Below are 11,089 nucleotides of genomic sequence, written 5' to 3'. Positions count from 1 at the left end.
GGCTAACACTAGTACATTTCCTCTCTGTAGTATTATAGCCAGACATGATTTAATGGCCATGAGTCAGGTTTAGGTTTTTCAAAGATTCCTTTCCCATCTAGCTAGCACAGAGCAATAAAAAACCCAATGAATTATTTTATGATCCCTAATGCAAAGAGCTAGATTAAGTGTTGGACTACACGCCTGCACAGGGGAGCAAGTTATCCAGAATCATAGAAATGTCGGGATGAAATGGATCTCAAGAGGCCATCTAGTCCAACCCCCAGGATTAAATATACCCAGCCCATATATAGCCTTATGCAGGCTACCTGGGATTCATGTGTCTGTCTAGCTAAGGTACTTCTATGTCCCCTATTATAACAGTATCCAGGCAGCTCACATTCCTTAACATATTTATCCCCAACTCCCCGAGCAGATAGAAAAGTTCCAATTTTCCTGTCAAAGAGTGTGGACCCGTCTGGAGTTCTCCCTTTCAGCAACCCATAGCATAGCAGGCATGCCTGCCTCAGTTTCCCTTCTTCAGACTCCCCAGAAGTACTCCAAAGCATCTTCCCATGTATAAATATAGCCCTTGTGGGGTTCGTTTATTATAAGAATTCCCTGCACATCAATCATAACAGGAGGTCCTCACTGAAAGTCCAGATTTCCCAAGTATAATCCAAACAGTACATGCAACATACAGCCGGGGCGTCCCTCACCAGGTCCCGGATCACCAGTGCAGCCCCGATGCCCTTCACCAGGCTGTGGCTTGCCAGCACAGCCCTGGCATCCCTCACTGGGCCCTGGCTCGCCAGCGCAGCCCTAGTGCCCCTCACCGGGCCCTGGCTCTCCTGTCCTTATACTAGGACAGTCTTCCAACTGGAGTGCAACCCTGCTCTTCCCAGCAGTAACCCCCAAGCCTCTCTACTGGGAGCATCCTTTCCAGGCGAGCATCCCCCATCCTCTGATGGTGCCTTAGGGTCCAGCTGTCCAGCCCTGGAGATGTCAGCAGGTCAGCCCATCCACTGCTCCCCTGCCTTCAGGCCACTCCAGCCCTGTGCTCTGGCTTAGAACCTGCAGACAGCTCCCTTTATTGCTGTTTCTCCTGCCTCCAGGAGGCTGTTTGGCTGTCAGATTGGGGAAGTCAGCTAGCAATGGGCTCTTGGCACTCTCCGTGTCTTCAGCCTTCCCCCGGGAAACACCTTCTGCTTCCTTCCAGAACCTTCCACAGTCCCCTGCTCCTCCCACCTAGACCGGTCTGCTCTGACTCACTGGCTTCCTGCGGGGACTTCCTCTTCTGGCTTCGCTCCCTGAGCCTTTATAGCCCTCAGGTGCTACCCCGCCGTCTTCACTGGCCAAATGGGAGCATCTCTCCTGGTGTGGGGCCTATTTCATTTACAGGGGCCAGCCACCCTCAGACTGAGGGGGAGCCCACAGATGGCAAACAGACACCTAACTCTCCTTGAAAGTCATTGGGAGTTAGGCACCTGACCTACGTGCCACTTGCAACTTTAGAACATTCCCCCCTTAACTGACCAATCTACAGGAGCTGAGCCCTGGTTTCCTGTATCCCAAGTTAGAGTCCTAACCTCTAGACTAGCCTCTCTGCGTACTTATTCATCCCTCAGAGCAGGTGGATAGGGAAGGGTGGGGAACGGAGAGTGCCTTAGTTCCTCCTGCTGCTCACTAGCCAGCATGTGCGAGGCAGCAGTTACTGCTGGTATAAACCAGCTGTAATTTGCTACTCCCACAAGGAGCAAGGCGGATAGCGGGATGGAACAGTGGTTTCCTGAGCCACAATTCCTTCCCAGGAATGTTCCTGGCACAACAAAGCTACATGCTGCCCCTTACAATGGGCTCAGGACACAATCTAGCCCAAAGTCTGGATAGGAAGAAAAATCAATATTGAAATCAGCACCAAAGCACCTGAAAAGCAGATTGGGTGCAGTCCTGGCTCCGCTGAAATCCATGCCATCATCTTTAGCACGCAGCTAAACCAGAATGCTGTGTAAACTGACCCATCGGACCCAGGACGTCCTGGGCTTGGGGCAAATGCTGATTCTGCAGCCAGTCATTCTGAAAGTCTTTGGGGGAAGCATTGTTGCTGGGATTCATCTGGAGTCACCTACATTTTTGCATCACTTGTATTATACATCGCACAGCAGGACACAAGATTAGCACTTAATTTTACCAAGCTCCTTCCTAACTTTTACTTCCTGTGTCTCAGAAGATGTTGTCTTTTCAATACTGTAGTAAATTCTCAACTTAGGGGGCAGGAGAAGAACAGCTTTGGTATTATCCTAAAGAAATTCATTTTTAAGGCCAGAAGGAGCCCTATTTTCCACCGCTTGTTGGGCTTGAGGGCTGGGCAATCCTTTTTCTATTGGCTTTGGGCCAGATTCTGATCCCTTCACTCAACACCTTACTCCATAAGTCGTCTTGCTGATTTCAGCAGTGGAGTAAAGGCTCTCAGTCAGGGTACCAGAATCTCAGGCTTTGTATATATATTTTTTTCTGCCTTCTACAGCAAAAACATAAGCTATTTCTATGTCAGGAATCCCAAAAGAACTTTGTTAGTTGAACCCAAAGGCTTCTTTATGAACCATGTTTTGGGCAAGTCATCTCAGCACCAACTGGTCCTATCCTTGCAGAAGAAAAATCATTTCTCAGAGAAGGGGATCAAGTCATCACCTGCATGGCCAAATAGAAGGTTGGGGAGCATTCCCCTTTTCAAGCCCCCACCCTGTACTCAAGGCTCCTGTTAGCATGAGGATACTCTACATTCAATCTTGAACCTTAAATTTCCACAAAATTTGAAAGACAGGGTGAGTGAGGTAATATCTTTTACTGGACCAACTTATATTGGTGAGAGAGACAAGCTTTACCCACCTCGTCTCTCTAATATGCTGGGACCAACTTAGCTACAGCTACACTGCATACAACAATGCAATTTGAAGGCACTGCACCCAGGGGACCTTTCTTCTCTCCGGAGTAAGGGCTCCAGGATTGGGCCCCTTAAAAAAACAGTCAGTGGGGCAGAGGTGGGCCAGTGCTGAGCCCTTTTGAAAATCCCACGTAGTTAGGATTTGGCAGTGACATTTGTATGTGTGGTTAGAAAGAGATGCTTTGTGGGGTTTTTCAGCTTCCTTGAATGCAGCGGGGCCAGATTGTTCCCTCAGGCATAGACACAGAAGCTGCTGGGAGTTGTGTATGTGTCGGGGAGGGTGGGATCCATCTGTGTGAGTGTAGCAGGGGTTCTGTGCCAAAAGGGATGAATCTTATTTATTATTCCCTACTTACAATAAATTGAATTTCCATCAAATAATGGCATTGTGTGTTAAGAGCAGACATTTATTCTCTTTTCTATGAAAAGCTTCAATGTCATCTGCGGCAACCCACTCAAATGGAGCCCCGCCGTGTAATGTAAGCCCTAAGACAGCCTCCCCATGGGGCGCTATCACCCATATAGAGGGTAGGATGCCTCCAGAAAGCCCCACCTTGGGATAACATCACCCTTGTGGGGGAAGGCCCACCAGTAAGGCCACCTTCACCAAAGTGTGAGGGAGGCCCCTAAACTTTTCCCCTTGTTCCAGGAGTGCGCTACATCTGTAATTATGTCAATAAGTTGACTGCGAGGCCCTGGAGAAGCTCCACTTTCACAGCTATCCTCACTCATCACTGCAGAGACTAGAATGTTGCCCAATAAGCTGAAGGAGTGAGAAGTCTCTGATTTCTGATACTACATTAAGAGCTGATGTAAGGAGCTGCACAGAGGAAGCCGTGTGACGTGCTGATATCAAATTGTATTGGTCCTACAAAACCCAGGATCTAAGCTACAGATTCTTAAGCACCATCTACTGACACCTTACCTAGGCACTAACCATTCCCACAGATACACACAGGGAGGATCCATAAACCACTCCTACAGCTTGGGTCACTTAGAGTACTTAGCCCACCACTGAGGACCTTGCTTAATAAGTCCTGTCTGCCTTCCACTCCATCACAAGCCTAAGCAACTCACCCCTCGTACGAGGAGCTGAACATGCTCAGAACAGTATCTCTCTTCCTCCAGAAGGCATGGGTTGTGTGTCCTTCGGGATCTGTGGCTTTCCTCCCAGAGAAAGTGCTTGCAGTTCTTGGAAGACAAGATTGATGTTTGTAGTGAGGTTAGCTAGTGACAAATCACTGAAATTAGGGGCCGAAAAGACCTGTTCATCTTGTCCCTCTGTCTGTCAGCAACAGGACAACATCTAACCTGGATTATGCATGGTTAACTGAACTAGAAAAATCTGATTTTGTGTATATTGTACCCTGTCACCTTAAGAAAATTGTTCTTCTGTTTTTATTATTTACTTCCAACACAAAGGATTTACGTCCTAGACCAGGATCGCAGGCTGCATTATAATTTTGCTTGAAATATATGTTTTTCATTAGTTCCAAAGGATTTTTCATAGCTTTCTTCTAAAGTATTTTCCCCCAGTTAGGAAATGATCTGGAACATATTTTCTAAAGCTTCTCTTGGTTCCACGTCTCTCCAAGTTTTGTGTTTTGTGTGTTGCACTGCATGCAAATACTTCACTGACATTTCCACCAACTATTTGGGACTGTACTTGGGCTTAAAACAATAGGCGGCACAGTGCAGAGGAAATTCTGAGGTATGTGGCGGGGGAGGGAAATGCAGACAAGATAGAAAATAGCAAATGTTGCATGTGAATAAGTTAGGAGAATACGTACCCTGCTCTGCCTTCCTCATCACATGGTGCAAAGAATATACCTGCAGCCAGGGGAGTGATTCAAAATAATGTCTGCCTCCCAAATATGATTCCCTGCTTTGTCCTTACCCTGTTCATATTCCCGATTAGTCTTAGTCTGTGATGTGATGTTAAGTGGAGGAAGCACTGTGGGGTGGGTCCCACAAGGGAAGGAGGAATCTTAGTTGGGTCCTGTTGAGTAGATCAGAAGATCCTGGGTGCAATCCTGGCTCCATTAAGTTAATGGCAAAACTCCCATTGACTTCAGTGGAGCAAGGATTTTACCCATAATGCACATTGGAGTAGTAGATTACTGCTGATCCTATGTCCAGCTGAGTCATTATATAAGGAAGGACGGTCCCAGGGTTAGGGCACTAGCCTGGGAGAGTTCAATTCCTTGTTTTGCTATATGACCTCGGGCAAGCTGTTTTGCCTCAGTTCCCCATCTGTATAATGGAGATAAGAACACTGCCCTATCTCACAGCGGTGTAATGAAGGTAAATCATTAGAAGTTGTGATGAGCTCAGATGCAGTGTTAATGGGGGCCAGATACCCAATAGAGCTGTGTAGGAACTAGAGTTTCCATTTTGTGGGAAATTCCATGAATTTGAATTTTTGTTTCCATTTAGAACAAAATCAAAAATTTTAAAATATCCTGAAAAATAAAAATGGGGGGGGGGGTAGGGAATATCATTTTGCGTTGATTTTTACATTTTTATTTATTTTTTTACATTATAATACAAAATAAAAGATATTTCAAAACAAACAGTCATTTCCAAATGAAAAAATCCCAATGGTCCATTCTGAAAATGCTGCATTCAGACATTATGGAAGCCCTTTGCATCACTTTTTAAAAATGAAAATCCGTCTAAATCAACATTTCACTTTCAACAAATTGGCATTTTCTGATGGGAAAACATTCTCTCAGAAAATTCCCAGCCATCTTTAGTACCTAAGATAAATAGAGTGATGGGATAACCTCAGACGAGGAAGTAAAAAACAAGGCTGTATTGATACTATAAGTGATGCTGGGCATAGTGATGCTATACATAGCAAATCATGTGCTTAATCCAAACCTGTCTCTTATTTGGCTATCAGTCATAGGACATTGGAGCTTATGCAAAAAACAAAATCAAGTGAAAAGACTCCTGTCGTACCACTTTCTTTTACCACTTTCTTTTCACGTCATCTCTAATCACAAGGAACAAACTACTGTCAAACATTTAAATAATTTTAATCCTGTTTCCCTGTAATGTAATGTATGTACAGGACCATGGTTTAATTTGTAAGTAAAGTATTCAAAAGTGGCCACTGACTTAGGGTTCCTCTGTTCTGTGCGAGGGTCAAGGTAGTTCATGGTGGCGTCTGAAGTTGAATAACCAAAAATCTCTGGCCACTTTTGTCAATTTTGGCCATAATCTTTTGTGGCAAATTCAAAGAAATTGTGTTGTTTTTGGAGCCAGCTGACAGTTTATGAATTTCAGAGTCTGAATGAAATTTCAAATCTGGGGAGGAAAATTGGGACAATCAAGCCCAGTCCTTTCAGGCTTCAGCTAAAGGAGAAGTTCTTTAGTGGCTGCAGGTTGTTATAACCCTGGACCCGGCCATTAATGATCATATGCATGAAAACCCTAAATCAAAGCCATCAGAGGCAATGGACAGACTCCCTTTGACACCAGCTCTGGATCAGGACCCAAGCCAGTGTATTACTATATGGTCTAGAGCGAGTTCTGTGTGGATAACAGAAAAAACACCTAAACTCTACAATAATTATTTACAGTGCTGGTTAGGATCACAAACATGTACAACCATTCCTGTAAGCAGATCTCTATGCACTTCATGGCTATGCACCTTTTATTGTAGCATTTAATCCATCTGAGGATAGGAATAACATTTGCCCACATGTTTTTTCTTGTTTATACCTCTGATGGAGTGTACAAACCCCACACTGGGCAACAAGGGGTTAAGGCACTGCTCTGGGCTCAGCCAGCCCCACCCTGCTGCACCTGTAGGAAATGCTCCACCTGGAGGAGGAGTTAACAGGCAGGGGAGCAGCACACATGGGGGCTGACCAGAGAAGAGAGCAGACCCTCTCTTCCCCACCCTGCAGCTCCGGCAGAGAAGAGCTGAGGGGAAGGCAGAATCTCTCCCCATGACAACTGCCCAAAGGTCCCTCTCTGAGGGATGGGAGGGCCTCCTACAGAGACAGCCTGAGAGGGAAGCATCCCTCACTTATACAAGCTTTGGGTTTTGGTAATTCCCTTGGTTTGGGTTGGACTACCCCTGCAGGGGAAAGCCCTAGGACTGAGCTGGTCCAGGAGGATTGGCCACACCATGGAAGGAGGCAGGTGCCACCCAAAGGAGGAAGCTACCACGCTACACGCAGCTGCCAGAAGGTGCCTTGTGGTGTGCAGACACCCTTCACACCGCCTTAACCCAGATGGCAACCCTCGGACAATTGCGGTGGCGGGAGGGGTGATAGGAAGTGGCCCAGGGATGGCATCCTTAAGCAGCCCCAGCTGTCAGCTCACTGATAGCCCTCAAAGAGCCCTGGGTCAGAGCCTGGTGGAGTGCGAGGGCCCAGACTCCCCTACCAACACCCCCTCTGCAAGTCAAAGGCCTAAGCCCTGACCGTTACATGATGCTGCCCTACCCACTGACCCCCAAGTAAGGACCGTCACAGTACCCCTTACACCTTTTCCTGTCTGTGCCCGCACCCAGCCACCCTCCCCATTTCCTGCTAAGCCATACCCCTTGCTGCATTATTACGGGCATAGCTTTCCTACTTCTGTATAACATGAGCATAAAAGCACGTACAGGTTTATTGAGCTATTCAGGTTCAAGCAAGTGAACAGAACATGCCTGTGTAAGTATCTCAAAATACTACACAGCCGAGGGGTATAAAACTCAAACAAATACTTCAGAGGGAATCTAAATGTGCTTGGAGATCAGACATAAAAAGACAAATGAACACAGCTAAGCAGTGGGAAAAATAGATTGTAGGGCTCGCCTACTCTCAGGCTTTCAGCCAGATAGGAAGGGTAGTCTAGAGCAGTGGTTCTCAAACTAGGGCTGCTGCTTGTTCAGGGAAAGCCCCTGGCGGGCCGGACCGGTTTGTTTACCTGCCACGTCCGCAGGTTCAGCCGATCGCGGCTCCCACTCGCCGCGGTTCGCCGCTCCAGGCCAATGGGGGCTGCGGGAAGGGCAGCCAGCACATCCCTTGTCCCGTGCCGCTTCCCGCAGCCCCCATTGGCCTGGAGCGGCGAACCGCAGCCAGCGGGAGCCGCAATCGGCCGAACCTGGGGATGCGGCAGGTAAACAAACCGGTTCGGCCCGCCAGGGGCTTTCCCTGAACAAGCGGCAGACCGGCTTTGAGAACCACTGCTCTAGTGGACAAAGCACAGGGGTTGGAGTCCCAGTTCACTCTTACACTGGTCACATGACCTTGGCCAAATCACGTAATCTATATCATGGCTGTACTCTCCTACCTCAGAGAGGGGTTGTGAAAATGAAATCCACTAACTAATTAAAGGGAGGCAGTGTGACTTAAACTATACAGCACTGAACTCAGAAGAGAGGGGTTCTCTTCCCAGGTGGGCAACCACGGACAAGTCATTTTGCATCTCTGTGACTCAGCCTCTCCATCTGTAAAATTGGGGTAATGATGGCAACCTACTTCATAAACTGCTTTGAGACCTTCTGATGGAACATGCTAGGTATTAGTATTAATGACTATGAGCTGTTCATATACTTTGGTTATGAAGTGTCAGATCAAGGTCTTCACACAGACAATGGCTGTTCTGTAAAATATTTATGAATGATCCGGAAAAGGGATAACAAGTGAGGTGGCAAAATTTGCCGATGGCTCAAAATTTTTGAGGTTAATCAAATCTAGAAAGTAGGCTGCATCACTCTGGAATGACCTAACGACGCACAGGGACTGGGCAACATGACGGCACATTCAGATCGGTATAAGAAGGGATATTGTGAATTAATGAAACACATTAAATTATCTGTACACACTCAGGAGAAAAAAGGGCCTATGAATCACTAAGTACTGCTCATTGAAAACATCTGCTTATTGTGTGGTAATAAATAAACAATGTGAGGGCATCTTACAAAAGAGAACAATGCTGAGACTATTATAAAGCCATTATATAAACGTATAATACATCCTGACTTCAAAGACTTCCAAATGAGGGTGAATAGAATATAGCACGAATCAAAATATGGGTCCTTTCCTGTTCAAGGCAATTCTTGGCATGTATGCCCTGCCATTTTCTGGATTTCTTTAAACTAAATGATTTTAAGTAATTATTTCACTTACTGTGTTGTTCTTTTTTAAATCAAATGGCACAGCGAAGTCGGGGGGAGAGACAGGCTGGAGTGGATTTTCAGTTTTGTACTGTCAGCGTGTATGGTTTACGTATGGGGGCTCCAGTTGTAGCTAAGGATGGACAGTAGAAGTCTTTTAATATGGACAGTCTGGTGGCAAAAACTGTGAGCAGATTCTCACCAGCCCTTCAGTCCCTTTGCATTGGTCACTTGCTGGGGAGTCCCCTAGCACAGGGGAGTCCCTGCCTAGCATAGCTGGCTCCTACACCACTTCTCTGCAGACTTCTGTGCCAGGGGGTGTGTTGGGAGAATCAGAGTGGGAGGGATAGCTAGAGCACAATGTACTTTGACATCACCACCTAGCAAATGCTCCCTTAGGGATGACTGTCGGTTGGTATAGGTTAGAGCAGCCCTGTTAGGATATAGATATTCAGGCCTGTCTGTAAAGGCCTATACTCTAAGAATTTAGGTGTATTCTTATCACTTGGCTAGTGATAGAGGTATAAAAGAAAGAATCAAAATCACTGTCTGCTGGTGTAAGGGCCTTCTCTTACTGGGACAGTTCGAGGCCCTGTTCTTAGGCTAAGGCCTTTGGCTAAGCAGCAGAGGCAGCCATAAGCTGGGAAGCGACCAGTCACATCCTCACATTCCAAACTAGTCACATTGAAATAAGGTGCTATTGGGCTGTTAGGCACTATCAGGACAGGATTGTATTCCTATCACCTCCAGAGAAAGGGAAGTGCCTAGAAAATGTAAAAGGAAACAGCATCCTGTCTGGCAAGAACTCACTTATCAATACTGGGATGTGAAATCCTCACTTCTGTATTGTTTTGTCATTATAGTTCCCACTTTGCTATTGTTTGTCTGTATAATCTCTGTCTGGTTCTGTGATTGTTCCTGTCTGCTGTATAATTAATTTTGCTGGGTGTGTAAACTAATTAAGGTGGTGGGATATAATTGGTTACATAATCATGTTACAATATGTTAGGATTGGTTAGTTAAATTTCAGGAAAATGATTGGTTAAGGTATAGCTAAGCGGAACTCAAGTTTTACTATATAATCTGTAGTCAATGAGGAAGTGAGGGGGTGTGGGTGGGCATGTGGGTGTGTGAGATGGGAACAGGGAATGGGGGTAAGAAAATTGGAATCATGTTTTGCTAAAGGGGGAAATGGGAACAGGGAATGGGAGTAAGGAAGTTGGAATCATGTTTGGCTAAGGGTAGGAATGGGAACAGGGACACAGGTGTAAGGCTCTGTGGTGTCAGAGCTGGGAAGGAGGATACTAAGGAAGGAAACTGGAATCATGCTTGCTGGAAGTTCACCCCAATAAACATCGAATTGTTTGCACCTTTGGACTTCGGGTATTGTTGCTCTCTGTTCATGTGAGAAGGACCAGGGAAGTAAGTGGGTGAAGGAATAAGCCCTCTAACAAGCCCCCAGGTTGCTCCTCTCTGTGATTGTTTAGGGGTGGGCTGAGAATGAAAGTGCCATAACCTTTGATAGCCCCTGCTGCTTCACCAGTATAAGACAGATGAAGAAGAGGACGTGCCCCAACAGATGTAGGAGAAATGAACCTCATCCAAAGCCCATTGAAGTAAATGGGTGCCATTCTGTTGACTTTAATGGACTTTGGATCAGGTCCTAAATCTGTATTTTCATAATGTCCCCACTCATCAAAATTTCATTACTTTGAATCCAACTGAGAAAATAAAAATGGCTCTGGGAGAATTCACCATTTACAGAGATCCCACCTATAAATCAATTCTTCTTCATCGGCTGTCTTGACTGTGTGTGGCTTTATTATAACAGCTGTTGCGAATAGCTGTGCGGAGATCTTTGCACCGCTAAAGTCTGTATGCAAGAATAGGTAAACTGGGGCTGGGGTTTGAGTGTGGGAGGAATATCTTGTCCATGGGTAACCTCAGGTTTGCTTATTTCAAGAAAAACAAATGTGATCATTCCAAACATCTGTAGTAGCTTCACTTGGAAACCCTGATTGCCATACAAGAGTCAGAAACACTCC

This window comes from Lepidochelys kempii, chromosome 11 (genome assembly GCF_965140285.1).
Source record: "Lepidochelys kempii isolate rLepKem1 chromosome 11, rLepKem1.hap1, whole genome shotgun sequence".
NCBI lineage: Eukaryota > Metazoa > Chordata > Testudines > Cheloniidae > Lepidochelys > Lepidochelys kempii.
The sequence above is the reverse complement of the archived record's forward strand: the minus strand, read 5'-3'. Positions refer to the sequence as shown.